This window comes from Protopterus annectens, chromosome 1.part2, assembly GCF_019279795.1.
Source record: "Protopterus annectens isolate FY-2018-M chromosome 1.part2, PAN1.0, whole genome shotgun sequence".
In the NCBI taxonomy this organism is placed as follows: Eukaryota; Metazoa; Chordata; order Ceratodontiformes; family Protopteridae; genus Protopterus; species Protopterus annectens.
The window spans coordinates 496,272,900-496,295,665 of NC_056727.1; the positions used below are offsets into that span (position 1 = coordinate 496,272,900).

At 44.5% G+C, this 22,766-nt stretch overlaps 1 pseudogene; it reads right to left on the reverse strand.

Moving 5' to 3' along the window:
- The window catches only part of LOC122792372, a 49,762-nt pseudogene that overhangs the window by 4,282 nt on the left and 22,714 nt on the right, over window positions 1–22,766 (reverse strand).

Here is a 22,766-nt window from a genome sequence, read left to right on the forward strand (position 1 = left end):
TTTTCATATGGATGCACTTCCAACACACTCATACATATCAATGGAAGTTTACCCATTGCTAAGCAGGTTTGCTTTTAGCTGAGATTTTTCAAAACCGGCCAATCACAAATTAATGTGGGAAATGAGGCATATTTAAGCTCCATAGGTGGGAATAATTGCCATAAATGGTTGTAGCTCCCATCTGCAGTCAACATGGCCGGTGCTGGAGAGGGTTCTCATTTTCGAGTGCAATGGTGGGGCATTGAGGAGTCAAAAGTAATGGTTTGGCTCTTCATCCATCATCATGATGCAAGACTCCTGCAGGGCCAGTTTCAAGGCACTGAGTACAAAGCGGAAGCCTGGAACCATCTAGCACATGATCTCATCAGTGCTACAGGTGTCCCTCAGACTGGTGAGCACGTCAGACATCACTACTCAGACCTGAAGAGACGCAAGGAGGACCGACTGAACCAGTGGATACAGGAGGCCCGTGAAATGGAAAATGCCCCACTACTGAGTATGTAGCCATGGAATGAAGTATGTAAGAATTGCTATTGTAGTCTATATTATGGATAGGTATGTCTCAATATCACTTCATTTACTTCATTTACTTCACAGCTGCAGGTGTCTGTGCTGCGAATCAGCAAGCCTATGCAGATAGGCTGCTAAGGCTGCGCCACCAGGCAGGTTAGTAATTATTCTGCATGTTTTGTTATATAAAAGAAGTGAGAGAGCCTGAAAAAGAGTGTTGTAACCCATTAATAAAGGTATAATAAGTCTTGAATAACTTCTCTGCATGTACTGTTATATAAAATAAGTGAGACAGCGTGAAAAGGTGTTGTAACCCATTAATAAAGGTATAATACATCTTGAATAAAAGTCCTCTGCATGCACTGATATATCAAATAAATGAGAGAGCCACTAGAAAAGTGTGTAATGTAATTAATAAAGGTATAATTCCTGGAGTGTGTCCGTGTCACTTTCTTCGATATGTTGTTGTACCCTTGCATTATAGAAATAGTACTGTTGTATTAAGCGCAGTCAACCCACACATGGGTAGGCCCATAGAAAGTGGATGAAGGGAGTGCCAGTAGCTGTTAAGCATATATACAGTCCTCAACTGTCGGTTCATGGCTGGCATGTACAGGTTAATCTGGCACATGAGTAGCTTGTTATTGTGTTCCCTAGAAATGTCAGTGTGCTGCTAGAAATGTAGGGGCTGTTAAAATATACCTAATAATGTCACCTGAACACATCCAGATATGTAGATATATAAATATAAATGAAATATATAAATACGTAACAGTAACATCTGCATCCTGGACAGTTTGTATGTCAGATACAGGTCAGGTATATAAAGAACTAGGAAAACCCATTTCACAATTTAACGGACATTGCCTAGTGTAATAATACATGTAGGGGATATATAACTGCAGTCAATAGGAATGTAGTGTAAACTATAAGTATATATAAGTTGTTAATGGAGGTATCTTTTTACACCCTACTGTATGTGCATAAACAATGCAATTCCACACCTCAATGGGTATGTCTAATCTCATAACATTTGTTGGGACATATGTCCTATTGGTTTATAAATATCTGCATTTACTTTGATGCATGTGCCCTGTTCACATACCACAATCTTGGTGGCCTGTTGCCACCAATCAATCTTGCATGCTGTTGGAATGTCCACTGTTGTTCTATATATGCATGTGTTATGCTTGCTGTTCAACTGTTGGAACTCTGGTGTGTTGGGTTAATGGGAATACTACTGCATGCTTTTACAACTAATTTGGAATGCTGCTGACTATTACTAACCCATATTGTCATTAAATCCTCCTAAACATAGAATGTATAGGAAGGCCGGTCCCAGTGGACCCACCTGTCCCACCTCAGCTGGCGATGGCACCTGGCACCAGCAGGTACAGTGCCCAGCCTGGGACCTCCTCCTTCATTGGCCCTTTGCCACCTTTGGGTGGAAGCACTGCAGGGGGGATGGGGCTCACCCCCCAGTGCAAGCGTGGCCGGAGTAGGGCCACCTATCACCCTCCAAATGGTCCGGGCTGTGGTGCGTAGGGAGATCGAGCGTTCAGTCACTGGTCCTCTACGCCAGCTCAAGGCAAGAGTGGCGTGACTCACAGGTGAGCCTGCCCCTCCTATGCAGCCCCCAGCACAGCCACCCTCTGGGCTGTGAAGGTGCAGTGGTGACTACCCATGGGTGGGGATCTCAGTTCCACTGTTGCCATCTGTGGGCTCATGGGATTCTGAATTCCAAACATCCTTCCCCGTCAATGGTGTTCACCCACCCCATGTGTCATTTTCCGCCCTTGTATGTGTCTTGTTTGTATTGTCTGTTTACCTTCCCAACCTACCTCCCCAAATATACCTACTTCCCCTACCCCACATTCCACTCTCACCTGAAAAAAAAAAAAATGGGCAATCTGCTCCCACAAAAAAATTACGCCCCATACATAGCTGCCCATTTTGCACACATGTCCGCTGGACACATAAACTGAAATTTAATTGGCAGTACAACATACTTCGTTGTCCTCACCCCTCTCTCAGGAGTGGAAGGATTCAAATTTCCCTCCAAATTTCTAGTACATGCACAGCTGTTGCTGTTAAAGAAATGGGCAGCTATGGACCTTCCCTACACCCGTCCTGCACATCCCTAGCTGTTTTCCCTACTGTCTTTCCCTCTTTGTACCCCTTTTTCACCACTGTCCTATCTCCCCATTTTTTTCTTTTAAAGAAATAAGCGCAGGGGTTAGCGGGAGTAAGCACTTTTAAGCAGTAGAGCAGCAAAATAAAACACCACTGTCAGTCTTGAACCACAGACCTTATACACACTAGACTGCATGAAGTACCACTAAGCCACAGTAGATATACAGCAGGCTGTTGCTGAAATATATATATCATGCATCAGAATGAGTGAATGTAAAGGAAAGATAGGAATGCCATAACACAAAATCTGTTCTGTGGAACTTTACCAGCAGTTGTTGTGGAATTGCATCACATGACTGTGATAACAGAACCAGCCATTCTAGCAGTAAATAATGTTACAGCAGCACTTTACAACCCCCACACAGTATCATAACAGGACAATTCCCACCCAAATGTACAAAATACCTGTGTGTTCAAGGTTCAGCAAGGATGTAGGTAGGCATACTCAGTACTGGAATTGTCCAGTTTTCATGAGCATCCTGTGCTAATGTCAACAAAAAAAAAACACAAACTGTGCAGAAGTGAGTACATTAATATCCACTGTATAGCAGTTCACAAACAGTTCATGTGCAAAATGAAAACATCTCAATAACTATGTATGTATGGCAGCTAATTGTATAAGTAGAAAAGAAACTACATACTCCCGTGTATCTTGTGTTAGCATTTGTAGGGGTGAGTACAATTCTATACTGACAGCTGTGTACTGTAAGTGGCAACATTCAGGTCTGAGTACAACATTCAAATCACTGGCTACACCCCTAGCATCAGATACAAGAAGTATACCAACCCTCTGACTTACACAACGGTGTCCACAGCAAACAAGCATGGTCCCCACTTTGGAAAGCTGAAAGAGCTATGCCTACCTGACTTAGCAATTTCTAGCATTGGATTGCTATGACAGTGAGTACTGCAAGTACCACACAGCAGGCTGCATGCAATTGCCAAATGGTGGCCAACAATTGGTGCAGAGGCCATCACATGCACATGTGCAGATACCCATAAAAGCAGGCTGTACTTGCTGTCCACACATGCAATCATTTCATTGCAGGTACAGAGAGAGAGAGAAAGAGACACAGACAACAGCAACAGAAAAAAACAAAAGATACAAAAGAAAATATATTGAAAAAATAATAATATATTGAAAAAAAAGATATAAAAAATATATTGAAAAATAAAAAATATATTGAAAAAAATAAGATCTAAAAAAAATTACAAAACACACGGAACTGACAAATACAAACACATATAAAGGAAAGGTATGTAACAGATATGTATTTACTGGCATGTAGTAGATGTTTTTGAAGAGTACTCTACATAGTTTGAATCATCCATATGTGGCAACAGTACGTATCTATGCACAGATGCCCTGCATAACTATTGCCATGGAGAAATCAGTGTGTAGCTGTGTGCAGTGGCATATGACTGTGACATATGTAGTTCAGCATTAAATGTCAAACATCTGATCCATGTTATCTGTGTTCTGTACAGTAGTGTGCACAATGTCTGTTTGGGGGAGTAGCGCATACAGTTATATAAACATGGATGTGACAGAATAACAAATGCATGATAGTCATATTAACGTGTAGCTTAGCATTGGCAACAGCTGTACCAGGCTAATATGCTAATCTAGCATTTGCAGCTATATATACACCCTCTAATATTACTGTGAGCTCACATGTGACACCTGTTCATGTTGCAGCAAGGCCCAACAGGTCAGCCATGAGGTACATGGACTTACAACAGTGTGATCCTTGTGTGTGTATGGCACACACATACAGAGAGATCTGTCTGTGTTAGATATATTAGCATCTGTACATGTGCATAGAGCAAGGGACATACTGCAACTGTTTGTGAAAGGTGGACATATATATGTTGTTGAAGGTTGTTATGTGCATATTTCTATGTAGGTTGTAGTGTGTGGCAAACAAGACAGCATACAATGCTGGTATATGACATGTGGTGGTTAAACGCTGTGGGTATGATTCATCAGGTTTGCAGTGTTGCAGCCAATGAGGCCTGCTAAAGCTACATGGGCTGAGAACACATTCAATTCATTCCACACAACACTGTGCAATATTATGACATAACTGTATACCTCACAACCTTCGCATAATTGATATTCCCACCATGAAAGGTGGACTGTATATGTGCCTATATGTATATCTATATGTACATCAATGGATGTTTATATGTATGTGTGTGTGTGTGTGTGTGTGTGTGTGTGTGTGTGTGTGTGTATATATATATATATATATATATATATATATATATATATATATATATATATATATATAGAGAGAGAGAGAGAGAGAGAGAGAGAGAGACAGGGTCATATTTACTGCAACAGATGCCTGGTGACAAAGCCATGGACTCAAGCTCAATGTTGACACTGCATTGGCATCCCTTCTTGCAAAAACTCTGTACCCATTAACTACCACATAGGTGGTAGTCTACTTAACACCGAAGGTGTGATAAGAGACCATGGGACACAGGTGGACAGTAGTCTCCCCTTTGATAATCACAGTGCCACACTAGTCATGTAATCTGTCTCTGTGGCACACGTCATCACAAAAGGTGTGTCATCTAGGGAAATATAGGTCAGTGTTCCCCTCTACTCAACACACATAAAACCCATTATAGAGTACAATTCCGCATGTGGTATGCACCTCACAAGACATCTACAGCAACTGGAAAGGACACAGACATACCTCACAAAGAGTAATACCATCCTCAAACAGATGCCCTATGCAGACCGTCTCACAAAACCACAGCTAGACTGTGTCGCATACCGCCTACCCAGAGGTGAACTCTGCCTAACATACAAAGCTATGTCAAACCCAGAGCTGTTGAACATGCTCCATGTAAACAGATCACAATCCCTACAAGCTACACGCTCTAGGGACCTAAACCTTGTGACCTCAATAAACAGCACATGCTGGAGGGATAAATTCCTATCTCAGAGACATCCCATACTCTGGAACAAACCACCTATCAATAGCAAACAAAGCTCCTAATTAGCAGTCATCATAAATAATCCTGATGATTGTATGGGAGATAGGAAATACACCCCGGGAATCACCTCTGTGGCTCTGCTTGACAGGGCCACGTGATATGAAATTACCTGTGTGTCAAAGGCCAGTGTAGCATATGGCTAGACATCTATAGGCCCTAGGGCCAATAGCCTATTACCTACCTATAAACCGATACACACCCACATGTACTTGTTGCAATAATTGCTATGTGAGGTTGACTGAGTGTGATGGTGAATGTGTTGGTGAATGTGTCAGAGTTCTGTATAAGTGTGATAGCTTAGTGGGAAACTGTTTCTGTCATGGTATTATGTGTCCTAGCTGTGATCCCAGCAAAAGATGTGCATGCTATTTCTAGGCAGAAAAAGCAGTATGCTATACGGTTAGACGTAGTCCCTTGTTGTCGACTGGGGTGTCCCATTGTAGGCTACAGCAGTACATGTATGCTTATTGAGTGTTACTGCTGGTGAATCCAACTCCTGTATAAACTGTAGTACTACCTGAAGCTGTATGCCTAAACAGCACAGTATGGTATATGTCCACATTTCTTGGAACCACTGTTTTGTGTGTTCCCTGTAGTCCTCACAGATTACATACCTCAGGCATAAGGTTTTGTAACTACTGACACACAGTACTGTATGGTACACAGGTAAAGGTCATCTGGGTTGCCATACCTTTGTGTCTGGTATGTATGTCTGATGTGTGTGTGGGTATGCCTGTACCATGGCCTCGGTCATATGTGTGTTACAGGATATAAGTGCGTATCTAGCAACATGTATTGTCAAGTACAGCAGTATGCCACCTATATTAATGAATGTGCACATATGTTAGGCAGGGGTTTGCCATCAACGACTAGTGTGGTATACTGGTAATACTGTAACTGGACTTTACAATCATTGCAATGGATTACATGTTTCTTTATGTATTAGCTTGATATATACCTCCTGTGGCTAGGTGGTGTATTGTGTCGCATACAGTGTGCCATGTACTGTTGTATAGTCTTACATACTGGTTTATCTTTGTTGCTGTGCAAAACATAGTTTGATATATAGAGTGTGCCAGGCACTGTCAGGCAGTTGTGGGTTGAGCACTGATATGTGGTATTGAAAGTGTGTATCCTCTGACAGCCAATAGGTTGCTATATATGGCAGTTAATAGATATCTGTACTTTAGAATGTTAAGTGTGCCACATGACTTGCTCACACATATTGTTTCATTGTCTTCCAAGGTCATGGCCCACCATCATAATCCCTCATATACCCCAGCAGAGGAGGAACAGATTATAACCAGCTTGGCTCAGCACTACGCCCTGCTGTTCTCAAGAACCAGCCAGAACCAGCATGAGCGGACTCACTGTGGCAAGATCTTGTCTGTAGGGTAAATGACATAGGCATGCATAACCGGACATATGAGAAGGTACGCCATCACTGCAGTGATTTAATTAGACATGTCTGGCAGAGTGCATCTGATATCCGTAGACAACAGCTTGCCACAGGTGGTGGGGTAGCCATCCACCCCCCCTCACCAAAGTGGAGGAGCTGCTCCCGAGCCAGGTGGCTCCTGGCCAACAACAACAACAACAACAACAACAACTAACATGTATCATCATGGAGGCCGGAGCCACCCAGCAAGTTGACACGGAGCGTGCAGGTAACATGGCATAGCTGTAGAATACTGTTACCTCTATTGGTATATCATGCTTATGTGAGATGTATACTGTGTAGTTAGAAGATGTGGTGCCTAGTGTTGTGCAATACTAATAATTAGGAATATAATCTGTAGGCCTGTGACTGTCAACCGTTGTACTACTGTAAGATTGCAAACCCACAGTAGCAATGCCACAGTTGTTGCCACTGACAAACTGTCTCATATCCTTGTAGGTCCCTCTGGTGTGACAGCAAAGCAGCAGACCCATGCTGGTGAGTGTGTTCTACATTTAATATTGCTAATTAAATGTGCATGTCATAGGTAAGGTGTAGTCCTTGTACACGTAACACACCTGCGCATAATACATGCTGTGCATGTTTGCTGTGAGATTATGCATATCTCAGTAACGTGAGTAGCTGCCTCAAACACATGCAATACACAGAGCATCCCACACAGTTGTGTCAACACTGTAGTGGACATTGGATAGGCAGAGTCGATACACATGCACACAACATACACAACTGTTTCATACGCAGTACACGTTTACATGCTACACATGGCGTATTCAGACACTCGCTGTAAGATCACACTCCAGTATCCCAAATGTCATCCACACAGCACACATAATATATCTGAGGGGTAGAGGCCTCGCATGTGGCTGTGTGACACTCTTCAACACATAACACATTCATGTTAGGCAATGCCCCCTATTGGGCACCTTACAAACCCATGTAACAACTGGCTGTGAAATGGTGAATGTAGCCATGGTACTGCAGTTCAGGTACAGCATGCTATGTGCCGGTCTGGCACACATTAGTAGCCTTGAGTGACCACATGATGCTGCATCATGATGGCTCATGGTACTACACCCCATCCAGTTACAGTGACCACAGTACTACACATAGCCTTAATTGCTATGCACCTCAACATTGTGTGTCTGTGCAAACATATGCACCTATACACAATATGCATAGCAATCACCATTTGTACAAAGTGACACACATATGTCTTGTAATGCTATTGAGTGTATAGGTCACATGATACACATTGTGTATGTGTGATGTTTAATGTTGCAGTTGTGTTGTAGCATGCCATGTCATGGCTGGCACTGGCATGTCCACAATATGTCCTACACACACCATAACCACTGTACAATGGCTATGTTGAGCAATGGTATTCCATCAGGTATACATGCACCACTCATCTTGCGTGTATACATAGCATGCATGTGCTAAACCTGTGTCCACAATTATCTGCTAAAGACACAGATGCTCTAATCAGAAATGGATATCTATGTGATATACAGATACACATCCAGGCATAGTATGCATATCTGTGAGTGATGGTGCACAGGACATTGCAGAGCTTTTAATACTTGCACAGCAATGTTGTGTCCATGTACACATTGTGTTCCAGGGTGAGGCCAATTACTGAACAACAACACACATGCATCAAAGCCATGTATACTGTTATTAGCAAGGGCTGACTGCACTCAAACTGCATGCTGTTGAGCAACACACATCCTGCATGCTGACACGTGTGATATAACTGTTTGGCTTGTGATACTGTACCCCACCATCACCCGTTATTGAGTATGTTCTGGATTGCTGGTGGTGGTGTGTGTGTGTGTGTGTGTGTGTGTGTGTGTGTGTGTGTGTGTGTGTGTGTGTGTGTGTGTGTGTGTGTCTGTTTTAGTGAGGAGTGTATTTGTGTTCATGTGGGCATGTGTTCATGTGTGCATGTGTGCATGTGTTCATGTGTGCATGTGTGCATGTGTTCATGTGTGCATGTGTGCCGACATCATGTACAGATCGTAAAGTGTGTTTCCTGTCTTCCTCTCAAAGGTGCTGAGTTTGGGCTGGTTCACTGCAGCAGGGAAACTGATGTCACTGAGCAAAATAGTGATAATGATGATAGGTGTGTTGAGGCACAGGCATGTTTGCTAGGGTCTGTCGTTGGGCCACCAATCGACAGTACACAAGTGTCCACCCCATCCAGCACAGTCATACTGCCAATACATCCATCACCAATGCCCTTAACTGAGGGACAGCATACAGTCAGCATTGGCCAGGACAGTGTGGTATCTATGGCACACGCATCCCGACACAGCAGCCATACCCAGATGTCTGGAAGGGTACCACATAGGCAGATGTCCAGGTGTTCTCGTCGGAGCACTGCTGCTCATCATGCCACTGTCAGACGTGCCACAGGTCTTACAACCTCACGCATGTTCCAGACTGTCATGGAGGCACAGTCATGTATGGAACGGTACACCAGACAGGGACTAAGAGCACAGAGGGCACATAACACCGCCGTAATTGACAGTATCCATGACCTAGCAGGTGCCATCCGTAATTACACTGAGGTCACTGATAGACGTTGGGGTGAGACATTGCAAAATCCGGACAACACCAAGAAAGGAGGGGGGGTGTCCATATTCATAAAGGACACCCACACCTCAAGGTTGGTGGCAATGCACGATGCATCGAAGACCATCCAGGTGCAATTAACCATAGGCATGACTGCTCTGCAATTTGTAGCATGTTACAGGCCACCCTCTCAAACTCAGGAACCTCACATGGCCTTCTTGAAAACATTGGAGGGGATAAATGTATCTCCAAACACCATCATACTAGGTGATTTCAACTACCCTAATATAGACTGGGAACACTACTCAAGCCCAAACACTCTAGCCCAAAGGTTCCTGGAGTTCATAAACTAATGCCATGGAACAACTAGTCACCATCCCCACAAGAGGAGAAAACATACTTGATCTCATCATCATGAACATGGGATCACAATGTTCAACACCGGAAGTATACCCCTCACTGGTGAGATCAGATCATAAACTAATCTCGCTGGAGATCCTCATCCCGCCGCCACCTGAAATAAAAAAGACCACAGTGAAAAACTTCTCAAAAGCCGACTTCACACTTCTAAAAACTAGCGTGGTCTCCTTTAAGGCCCCTGAGCCAGTGGTAAACATTACTCAAACCGCTGAATCACTTACAAATGACTTCTACCAGCACCTACAGGACTGCATGGATCAGGCAATCCCAAACAAAACTAAGACTCTTTGTACCAAAGGCAAGCGTCCAGTCTGGTGGACCCCAGCCATAAACAAGCTCTACAACAAAAGGAGGAAGCTACTACAAGATAGAGCAAAATCCTTGAAAGGTAAGACACCTTTGATCATTATAAGTAAAAAACTAAGAGCTCTCATAAAATCATCCAAGGCAAATTTTGAGAGAAAAATAGCCAAGGACTCAAAAGACAATCATAAGGCCTTCTTTAGCTATGTTAGAAACCTAGGAGGAAGCTCCCAGATATGCTCAGAATTAGTTCAAAATGATGTGAAGATTACTGAACCTACACACATTGCCAACATACTGGCTGACATGTTCAGTGCAAACTCCCCCCCCTCCCCCCCAAAAGGAGAGATATCTATACCAGAGGATTGTAGCCCCCCAAACATCTCCAACACCCAGGTGAGAACTGCCCTCTCCAAGGCAAAAAACACAGCATCCATGGGACCGGATGGTGTCCCCGGCTGTGTGCTCCTCGAACTCAATGAGGAATTAAACCTGCAGTTAGGACAGCTGTTTAATCTTAGCCTCACCTCAGGATACGTACCCAAGGAGTGGTGCACGGCGACTGTGGTCCCACTTCACAAGGGCGGTGCCTCCACCGACCCTGGTAATTACCGTCCCATTAGCTTGACAAGCCTTATCTGCAAAGCCATGGAGAGGATCATAATGGAACTCATAAATAAAGACATAGGGAACTTGCAGACTTTGGATCCAACCCAGTTTGGCTTTGTCAAAGGCAGATCATGCCTTTTAAACTTGGTTGACTTTTTCGAGACAGTCACCAAGGCCATTGATGAGGGAAAGGCAGTCCATACAGCCTACCTCGACCTGGCAAAGGCCTTCACACAATACCCCACTCAGGTATCATCGAAAAACTCATCAGCTTGAATGTAAACCCATACATCACAAGATGGGTTGCAAACTGGCTAAGTGACAGAACCCACAGGGTCAGAGTTGCTGGAGCCATGTCAGACTCAAAGCCTGTCACAAGTGGTGTCCCACAGGGCTCAGTCCTGGGTCCACTCTTGTTCGCATCTACTTTTCTGAAGTACAAGCAAACACAGGAGGGTTATGGCTGACAAAGTTTGCAGATGACTGCAAACTGGGCCATAGTCGAAAACACATCTGACACAGATATCCTTCAGAAGGGCCTCACAGAAATGGATAACTGGTGCCAGAGCCATGGCCTAAAGTTAAACGCCAAGAAATGCATAGTCATACCCTTCGGGAAAAACAAGGTTACCCCTAGCTACCATATAGGTGGCAATCCACTGAGCACAGAAGAAGTCATCAGGGATCTGGGGACCCAGGTTGACAGTAGCCTTCGCTTGACACTCATGTTGCTAAAGTAGTTAGGAAAACCTTCTACATTGCCCACCTGATCATGAAGGGATTCACATCTAGATCAAGGGAGGTCATCGCCCCTGTACTCATCACTCATTAGACCTATGATTGAGTACAATGCCCCATTCGAATGTATCTGACCAGACACCTGCAGCAGCTGGAAAGGCCCCAAAAGTTCCTCACCAAAAGGATAAAGGGTCTCAAAAATATGTCTTATGCTGCCCGACTGAAAGAACTCCAGCTCTATTCAGTCTCATACCGCTTGCTCAGAGGTGACCTGTGCCTGACATATAAGGCCATGTCAAACCCAGATTTGATGAATATGCTTCACCTCAAAAATCTAGATCCCTCAGAACCACAAGGGCGGGAGACTTAAACCTTGACATGGTTATTAATAGAACGTGCTGGAGGGACAAATTCATCACCCAGAGACTCCCTATGCTGTGGAACAAAATCCCGGTACATGTGAGGCAGAGCACCTCGCTGGCCTTGTTCAAGAGGAATCTTGACCAATGGATGGGAGATCGCAGATATACCCCAGGGACTACTTCAGTGTCACTGCTTGACAGAGGCACAGCAAAATAATAGGCATAGCTTTATTCAAACTAAAGGGGTGGCGAAAGCCACATAACTATGGGCTAGGCTTATAAATGCCCTTGGGCAGATAGCCTAGTATGAACCTATGAACCTATGAACATCAGCAGCTGGCAGTCGCTGCGGACATCCCTCAAGTCACAGCTGCTCCCGTAGAGCCAGTACCTGCCCCAGAAATGTTGGGGGTGGGCTGTCCATAGAACGTCCTAGAAGACCAGGTGCACATGGCTCTGGACAGTCCCAACAAGGACCTGGGTCCAGTGTACATCCATCTAGCTCTGGGGATATTACCCAATCTGGCTTAGTACCCGATAGTGTCAGTAGCACCCCTGCCAGGCACAGATACAGTATCCGTGGCCAGAGAGAGTGATCTGTAAAGCCTGGCAGGTACAGTCTGTGGCTGTCCCACAAATACCCATATATGGCAGCCACATGGCAGAACTGTGTGCATGCAGACACACACACACACAGATAAACCAGACACCTAGGGCTAACACATACCCACACACATTAAATCAACATTGGCCCATAGCAGTACTCTTGGCCCTCACACACACACACACACACACACACACACACACACACACACACACACACACACACACACACATACATGTTGATTGTATGGCTCACTGTAGGCCTCTGGCAAACCAACAACACACCCTGTGCATATGATGAAACCTATGCCACCTCCTGTCATCTGTAACATTGATGCAGGAACAGGCTACCATGGTGCTGATGCACAGGCTGACTTTATAGCAGTATAGCAATGTTAGCATGTTGTCAGCAGCAGAGTGTAATGATATGCTTGAAGGTGTAGCTGAGCAGGCATGATGCATTAAAGCTATGATTGTCAATGTAGTATTGTTTACACCAGGGTTAGTTCCAATAGTGTATTGTCCACCCACGTGCCACTTGGCTGATGTGTGTAGTATTGGCAGAATATGTTAGAGAGTGGACAGTATGTGTGGGATGTGTGTAGCACAGATTTGCAGGTGTACATTTGTAAACATGGTGGAGGTGCATTGTCTGCATGTACGTGCATAGTGGACACATGGGCAGGGTGACATGCCCTGTATTACACAGTAGCACTCCATAGTTTCTATTGGTGGCCAGTATGCATTGTACTACACATATTTCGGAACTTGACTACACATGTGTGTATGACATGGTTTGACACTGTGCTGTGGGTGATACTGTTACTATCTGTCATTGTTTTGCATTCTGGTAGTATACACAACTTCAACAGCCTGACCATAACCAATCGTTAGATGATGTCTTGACAACTGACACACAGATGTAGGACACACAGTAACATGTGGATCCTTCAGGTACTATACTATGCCAGTAACCAGTGGTATTCACCTGCACCCATTACTGAGACCACTCCTGTTTGGCATATAGCTCTCTTAAGTACAAGCAATCACAGTAGGGATATGTCTGTCCACGTCTGGTAATGCATACTGTGGCCTATAATGCATTCTCCAGATGACACACACATCCTCCACAAGGGTATCATACAGACAGATACCTGTTGTCAAACCCATGCTGTAAAGCTATAAGCCAACCAAAGCATAGTCATCCACCTTTACGGAACATAGTATCCCCACAATACCACATAGGTAGTAGCCATCAACATGAAGAACAGGTACCGATGTATACATGCAACCAAGTGCTACGTCATCTCTCCTTTGATAATCACATTTCCAAAGGTATTTTGAAATCCCTCGGTGGATCACGTAAGCAATAAGGGGTCTGCATGCATATCCACAAAGGTTGTTGTACACCTATAATGAATAGCCATCATTGACAGACTTTGCTGCATTTGAACAGGTCTGACATATACCTCGGCCATAAACCCTCACTCACACAATTCAATAGAAACCATAATGAGTGTGTGTGACACAGATGACCTAGGCCAGGGATCACTGCAGTGGCTGGCCTTGTCACAAGCATACAGATGTGATCTAACATCTGGAAAGCAGCAGCACACTGTGGCAAAGATGACAGATGTGTTCTTGGAGAAAGCAGGGTTCCCACACATGCAATAATTGAGGTCATGTGTACGTATATGTATTTGCCACACAGCTACCTCACATGTGCAATGCACATACTGTTGTCATACTGATATGTCATACAGTAGTAAAAGCAAAACCCACAACACATTGACCAACAGTGTCACACACATAGCACACACACACACACACACACACACACACACACACACACACACACACACACACACACACACACACACACACTCACCAAGTGCAGGATTTAAACCACTACCTAACAACTTCATGATACTAGAGGAGTATACATTAACATGACACGCTACACACATTACTGTGAGTTCTCTTTTCCACAGGTATATTTGTAGGATGGTGACATCATCAGACTTGACCAAGATTAGTATACCACTTTTAAGGTGTTTTACTACTCTCCAAAAGGGTTGCTCCTCTCCAAGGAAATCACACACACTTTTCAAGTGCAGGATTCAAACACCTACCTAACTGGTTTATGATACTACAGGAGTACGCATTAACACGATGCTCTATACACATTACTGTGAGTTCTCATTTCAACAGGTATATTTGTAGAATGGTGACATCATCAGACTTGACAAAGATTAGTATACCACTTTTAAGGTGTTTGAGTACTCTCCAAAAAGGTTTCTCCTCTCCAAGGAAATCACACACAAACAGACACACACTTGTCAAGTGCAGGATTCAAACCACTACCTAACTACTTCATGATACTAGAGGGGCACACATTAACAAAACACACTACACACATTACTGTGGGCTCTCTTTTCCACAGTATATTTGTAGGATGGTGGCATCATCAGACCTGACAAAGATTAGTATACCACTTTTAAGGTGTTTGAGTACTCTCCAAAAAGGTTGCTCCTCTCCAAGGAGATCACATACATACACGCACACTTGTCAAATGCAGGATTCAAACCCCTACCTAACTGGTTTATGATACTACAGGAGTATGCATTTACATGACGTGCTATACACATTACTGTAAGTTTTCCTTTCCACAGGTATATGTGTAGGCTGGTGACGTCATCAGACTTGACAAAGATTAGTATACCACTTTTAAGGTGTTTTACTACTCTCCAAAAAGATTGCTCCTCTCCAAGGAGATCACATACAAACAGACACACATCAAGTGCAGGATTCAAACCCTTACCTAACTGGGTTATAATACTACAGGTGTACGCATTTACACGACACGCTATACACATTACTGTGAGTTCTACTTTCCACAGTTATAGTTGTAGGATGGTGAGATCATCAGACTAGACAAAGTGGGTTACATTAAGTGACAGTAGGTGGGCTACATAGAAGGAATGTCTAAACACTTTAGCCATGTGATCATCAAAGGAGAGTTTACTATCTACCTGTGTCCCCAGGGCCTTAATGACTTTCTCCGTACATACTGGAGTACCACCTATTGGTAATTTGTTTGCACTTTGTTTTAGCCAAAGGGGATGACTATGCATTCTTTGGCATTCTGCTTGAGGGCATTGTTTTGACACCAGGTATCTGTCTCTGTAAGACGCTTCTGGAGGATGTGTGTGTCAGCCGTAGAGTTGATTATGGACCACAGTTAGCAGTCATCTGCAAACCTGCTCAGCCATACTCCTTCTGTGCTTGCCTGTACCTCTGAACAGTGTCTACTGAACAGGTGGGGTCCCAGGACCAAGACCTGTGGGATGCCATTTGTGACTGGCTTAGAGTCGGACATGGCACCTGCAACTCTGAACATGTGTGTTTGATCTGTGAGCCACTTAGCCATCCATCCTGTCTCATAGCTGTTAATGTTCAAGCTGGTAAGCTTGTCCATGATGACAGAGTGGGGAATGGTGTAGAAAGTCCTTAGTGAGGCCCAGGTGGGCTGTGTGGACTACTTTCACCTCCATCTATGTCCTTAGTAACTGTTTGAAATAAGTCAACTATGTTTAGGAGGCAGGATCTGCCTTTAACAAGGTGAGGTTGTGTAGAGTCCAGTGTCTGGAGGTCCCCAATGTCTCTGCTTATGGGTTCCATGACAATTTGCTTAATAGCTGTGTAGACCAGGCTGAGTAGACATATAGGGCAATGGTGTCCAGGTTCTGTTGTGGCACCCCCTTTGTGCAGCTGGATGACTGTTAGTGTATGCCATTCTTTGGTACCCAGCCTGTGGTACGATTGAGTCTGGACAGTGAATGTAGGTGAGGGTGTAGTTCCTTTTGGGCCTAGTGTAAGACACAGCCTGGGACACCATCCAGTCCCATTGATGCTGTGTTCATAGCTTTGGAGAGGGCTGTCTTTACCTGCATGTCCATGAAGTCTGGGGCTCTGCATCCTTCTGTGATGGACACAGGCCCTTTTAGGGGTGATGGGGGGAAGTTTACACTGAACTTGTCCCCCAGGATGTTGGCAATGAAAGTTGGTTCAGTGTATTTTTTGCCATTTGTCAGTAGCTGACAGCATATTTGGAAGTTGACACCTACATGTCTGGTATAGCTACCGAAGGCTTTGTGGTTGTTATTCTTACATTCCTTGGCAATTTGTCTTTAGAAACTCTCCATGGATTATTTTATGAGCAATCATTGTTTCTTCCTAATAATGATCAGTGATGCCTTTCCTTTAGTAAAATTGGCTCTATCATGTGTTAGTTTCCTCCTTCTGTTGTCTAGCTTATTTATGGGCAATGACCACCAGATTGTTTTATTATTTTTGGAGGAGAGCATCTTGGTTTTATTTGTGATGTCTCAATCCACGCATCCCTGTAGATGCTCATAGGATGCACTTGTAAATGATTCGGCAGATTGTATACCATTATCCTATAGCAAGAGGGCTTTGGAACTTTCTACTTTGATCTTGGGAAGTGTGCAGTTTGCTTTTGAAAATGTCTTCCCAGTGGTTTCATTGACTGGGTGGGGGGGGGGATGTGGATGTCCAGTATGATTACTTTATGATCTGATATTACCAGCGAGGGTTTTATCTCTGTTGTGGAACACTGGTACCCCATGTTGGTGATGATCATGTCCAGTATGTTCTCACCTCTAGTGGGCATGGTGACCAGCTATTCCAGGGTGTTAGAGTTTTTAAACTCTAGGAAACATTGGGCAAAGGATGTTGTACATGAGTAATTCTCCCACTCAATGTTTGGGTAGTTGTAATCTCCTCATACAATGGTGTTTGATAGGACCTTTATATTTTCCACTGTTCTCAGGAATACTGAGTGAGGTTCCTGAGACAAGGTAGGTGATCTGTAGCAGGCTACAATCTGATAAGCAGCTTTGCCCAATGTTAGTTGCACTTGCATGGTCTCCAAGGCCTCATGCTGTGCCACTAACCTGAAGGTGTGAGTATCCATAAGGTAAATGGGTACACCCCTTCCTTTTGTATTTCACTCGTGGTTTTGGGTCCAAAGGTCAGAGGGATTGTGAGTGTTTTACATGAAGCATGTCCAACAGCTCTGTGTTTGACATAGCTTTGTATGTTAGGCAGTAAACACCTCTGAGTAGGCGATATGCAAGGGAGTACAGATGGAGCATTTTGAGATGGTCTGTGTATGGCATGTATTTCAGGCCGCTAATGCTCTTTTTGAGGTATTGCTGCAGGCTTTCCAGTTGTTGTAGTTGTCTTGTAAGGTACATAGCAAAAGTGGCGTTGTACTCTATTATAGTTCTAGTAAGTGATGAGTAGAGGGGAACAGTGTCCTCTTCTATTCTGCATGAGACACATTTTGTGATAAGGTGTGCTACATAGGAGGGTTTCCTGACTACTGTGGGGATGTGATTATCACAGTTGTGTCCACTGTTCATCTGTGACCCAAGGTCACAGACCTTTGACCTACATCGCCTATGTTGTAGTTCTTGGCTACAGAGTTTTTAACAAAGGGGATGACAATGCACCTTTTGGCATTGAGCCAGAGCCCATGGCTTTGACAACAGCCATCTGTCTCAGTGAGGCCCTTTTGTAGGATGTCCACATCTTTAGTGTTTACAATTATGGCTCCTAGTTTGCAGTCGTCTGAAAACTTCAGTAGCCACAGACCTTCCATGTTAAAGTTTACTTCAGGGAAGTAGATAGTAAACAGGACAAGACACAGGACTGGACCCTGTGGTACTGCACTCATCACTCGTCCAAAGTCATACTTGGAGTCTGCTACTTTCCCAGTGTGTGTTCTGTCAGTAAGCCTGTTGGCAACCCATCTTGTGACATAGCAATTTGTACCTAGTTTAGTGGGTTTATCTATATTTCCAGGGTGTGGGGGGTGTTGTAAGCCGTGGCAGGATCTACATAGACTGTGCGAACCACCTTACCCTTGTCTACAGTTCTGGTGACTGCTTCAATATCATCTATCAGGTTTAGGAGACATGATCTGCATTTTACAAACCCAACATGGTTGTGGTCCAGGGTTTGGGAATAATGTAATTTTTTTATAAGTTTTATGATGATACATTCCATGGCCTTGAAGAGCGGGCTCATCAGGCTAATGGGGCGCTAGTTCCTGGGATCCGTGGTGTCTCCACCCTTGTGTAGTGGGATAACCGTCACTGTGCACCATTCAGCAGGCACAAAGCATGAGGTGGAGGCTATGACTGCACATGGTACGTCAGTGTGGTGCCTGTTAGTTCTGTGGTTTGTGTAGAACACAGCCTGGGAAGTTATCTGGTCCCATGGCTGCTGTGATACTGGCTTTGGAGAGTGCTTTTTACCTGTGCAGCCGTGATGACAGCAACTTTGCAGTCTTCCATTATAGAAATGTGCTCTTTCATGGGTGAGAGGGGGGTAAAGTTAACACTGATCCTATCTGCCAGAATATTGGCAATATCAGTTGGGTCTGTATATTTAGTACCATTGAGCTGTAACTCAGAACAGATCTGAGTGTAGCCATGACATGGACCTGTCTGTTGGGCAGAGATCTCCTGAGTAGACAGTATGCAACAGAGTACAGATTGGGTTACATTCAGTCTTGTTGCATGGGGCAACTGTTTGAGGCCAGTAATCCTCTTGTTAGGGTACTTCAGTGGTCTTTCTGGCTGCTGAACGTGCCTAGTCAGATTCATCGCAAGTGTGTTGTGGTACTCTCTGACGGGTCTGATGACTGATGAGTAGTGGGAACCTCCTTTGACCTACATGCACAGACCTTGGCAGTTTTTGTGAACACATAGCATGATTTTCTGACAACTTTGTGAATGTGTTTCTGGAAGTAGAGATGACTATCCACATTTGTCCATAGATCCCTTATTATCACCTCCGTATTTAGCCTAAGTGTCTGAGCATGCCCAGTATGACCTTTCAGTATGTTGTTGCCTGACATTTGCTTTGTTTATTTAAGTGTGTGAGCATGCCCAGTATGACCTTTCAGTATGTTGTCGCCTGACATTTGCTTCGTTTATTTAAGTGTGTGAGCATGCCCAGTATGACCTTTCAGTGTGATGCTGAATGAAATCCACTACATTTGTTGGAGTGTGTGAGCACGCCCGGTATAGACATTTATACTATATGTGTATGGAAAATCAAGTTGTATTTTTACAGCAGGGCTCACCTTCGTGTCATAGATCAACAGGGATCATGCTGTGCCTGCAGGGCTTCCATGAGACACTTTGCATAGACTATCAATATTTCTACATACAGGGGGGACAGCTATTCTTTGTACATTTCTACCCGGGGGCACACCTGATTGTTACTGTGGGTGTACATAGGATGAGGGGTTCACCTGACACTTATACACATTTGCTATCCCTCCACTGCTATGTACGGTACACCATTTCAGTCTGTACTGTTGCCTATCATACTGGCTTGAGGCATACTACTGTACTACACATCTTAGCGTCCAATGCCACATATATTAGATTGCAACTTCATAGCCTACACAACCCACATCACACCGCCTGGCCTGATGTTCTCTGTCTGCATAGGCCTGTGGGGGAGGTTACCCATATGCCTCTTTAGGGCCATGTTACAGCATTTCTTTGTGTTTGCATTAGTGTACAATTGTCCTGCTGTGTCTGTGCCACTGCAATGCTATCATGGCTTAGTGGTTCAGTACTGTGACTATAATGCACAGTATCCTGGGTTCGAGCCCTGTTACTGTCTTTTATTTTCATGCTGGGCAGACCAGACTGCTTAAGGGACAGTAAAGCAAATATGAGCATGTTTACCTGACATTGCTCAACTTTGCCCGACCTTGCCCAACATTGCTCAATGTTGCCTGACGTTGTGCTAGTTAGCACGGGCAATGTTGTTTACATATACTAAATATTGGTAAAAGCTGCATAGCACTGCTTTATATTGCTTAAAACATGGCAATCATGCCTCAGGTGGTGCTGTAGGGCTGCCTATGTCGGATGCGCATACTACACTCCCTATACATGTTTGGAAACGGGTAGTGTCAAGTTAGGCATCCCTTTTATTTTATGTGCAAGTCAGTGAGAGGTATCATTTCTAGGGTTCCTACTGAGCCAGTGTATGTGCTATGCATTGCCTCTTTGCCAAGGCCAAGGCATACTGGGCATGCCTCCTTCTGCCTACTGGGGCAGGATCAGGTTGTTCCTCCTCTGAGTCATGCTGTGCCTGTGCAGGCCTTGGCAATGGTGGGGGGCTGTTTGGCCCTGCCCCATGCTGTTCCTGCTGCAGCTGTTTTTGCAGGATAATATTGTGTAGCATGGCACATACCATGACAATTTGGGTACATGTAGTTGGTGAGTACTGCAAGGCACCACCAGATGTGTCCAGGCACCAGAACTGTGACTTGAGCATCCCAAACATATGCTCAATTGCATTTTGTGTTTATGCATGTGCCTCATTATGGAGTTCTTGTTCAGGTGTGTGTGCATTTCTGATGGGTGTCATCAGCCACAGCTCCAGTGCGTATCCAGCATCCCCCACTAGGTGACCGTCAGGGATGCCCCATTGGCAAATGTCTGGTACAGCTGTGTCAGATGCCAGATATGGGAATCGTGGTAGCTTCCAGGGCAGCCAGCACACACATTCAGTATTATGCCCTGGGCATCACACACGACCTGGCAGTTGATGGAGTGAAAGCCCTTGCAGTTGATGTAGGCCCTACCCCGCTCACCGGCTGGTGCTTTGATGTGTATGTGCGTGCAGTCAATTGCACTCACTACCTCAGGGTATTCCACTATTTGCTGGAAGAGATGCATATTGCTGGCCAAAACCTCACGGGAATTGGGGAAATATACATGATCACCAACATGTGCTGACATGGCATTCAGGAACTGGTGCAGTACCTGGATGCTGATGCCTGTGAAATCCCAATCATATCACCAGTTGGTCTCTGGAAGGTACCTGTTGCTAGTATTCTTAGGCCAACACATACCTTGGTTTCCACTGGGATGGGTTCCCCTCTGTTGGTTCTGTGTGTGAGGCGTGGCCTGCACATCTCAACAATTTGCTGCAGGAGGTCTCTGTCCACTCTATAGCGCTCCACTATCTCGAGCTCATGTAGCCTCTGGTAGGTTACCCTGGGTCTGTACACTCTTCACCGTCTTCTCACTGTGGGTTGCTCAGCAGCATTCGTAATAGCACCACCCTCAGCATCTTACACATGTTGCCTTATAATAGCAATGGCAGCCCCTAACATTTTTTGTCTCAGTTAAGCTTTTTAAGTTTTCACTTCTCTTTGTAGACTGCAGTGTTGCAGTGTTTCTGAGAAAAACATGGGGGAATGTTGTTTGCAGAGTTTTAAGTGCTGGGCTGGGCTGGGCTAGTGTACTGCCTGTGTAATTGGCTGATTCTGATTGATTTCACCTGGCAGCTCTGCTAGTTCTCCTTGGTTAACTTCCTACTACTTCTTTTCCTTCCTTTTCCCTTTCTGTTTCCACAGGGGGCAGCGACGTGCAAACACGCGCACATGAGTGCACATGCACGCACACAGGCTTACACAGGCTTAGGCAGGTGCACATGCACGCACACAGGCTTAGACAGCCTTACACAGGCTTACACAGGCGCACACACGCGCACATAGGCTTAGACGGCTTTGCATACGCGCACACGCGCGCACACAGTGTAAGCATCTTTGCAAGAAACTTTACTATTATCCACGGCGTACACCTTCGGTTTTTGAGTTTCAGTTAAGACAACTGTAGACACGCCTCTTCCAGTCCTGAGTAACTTACAGCAAACACATACCACTCTGCTCCAATAAACTTACAGTCTTTGATACATACCCCCTCATGATGTCACCTATTTTCTACTCTGTTACTCCCCTAATCCTACACTCTAGGGACATGGTTCACATGGCAGGGAAAATTGGGATTCACTATCCTTATCCTCATTTACATAGGATTGCCTACTAATGCTTGGTTACATCTCTCAGACTGAGCTTCCCC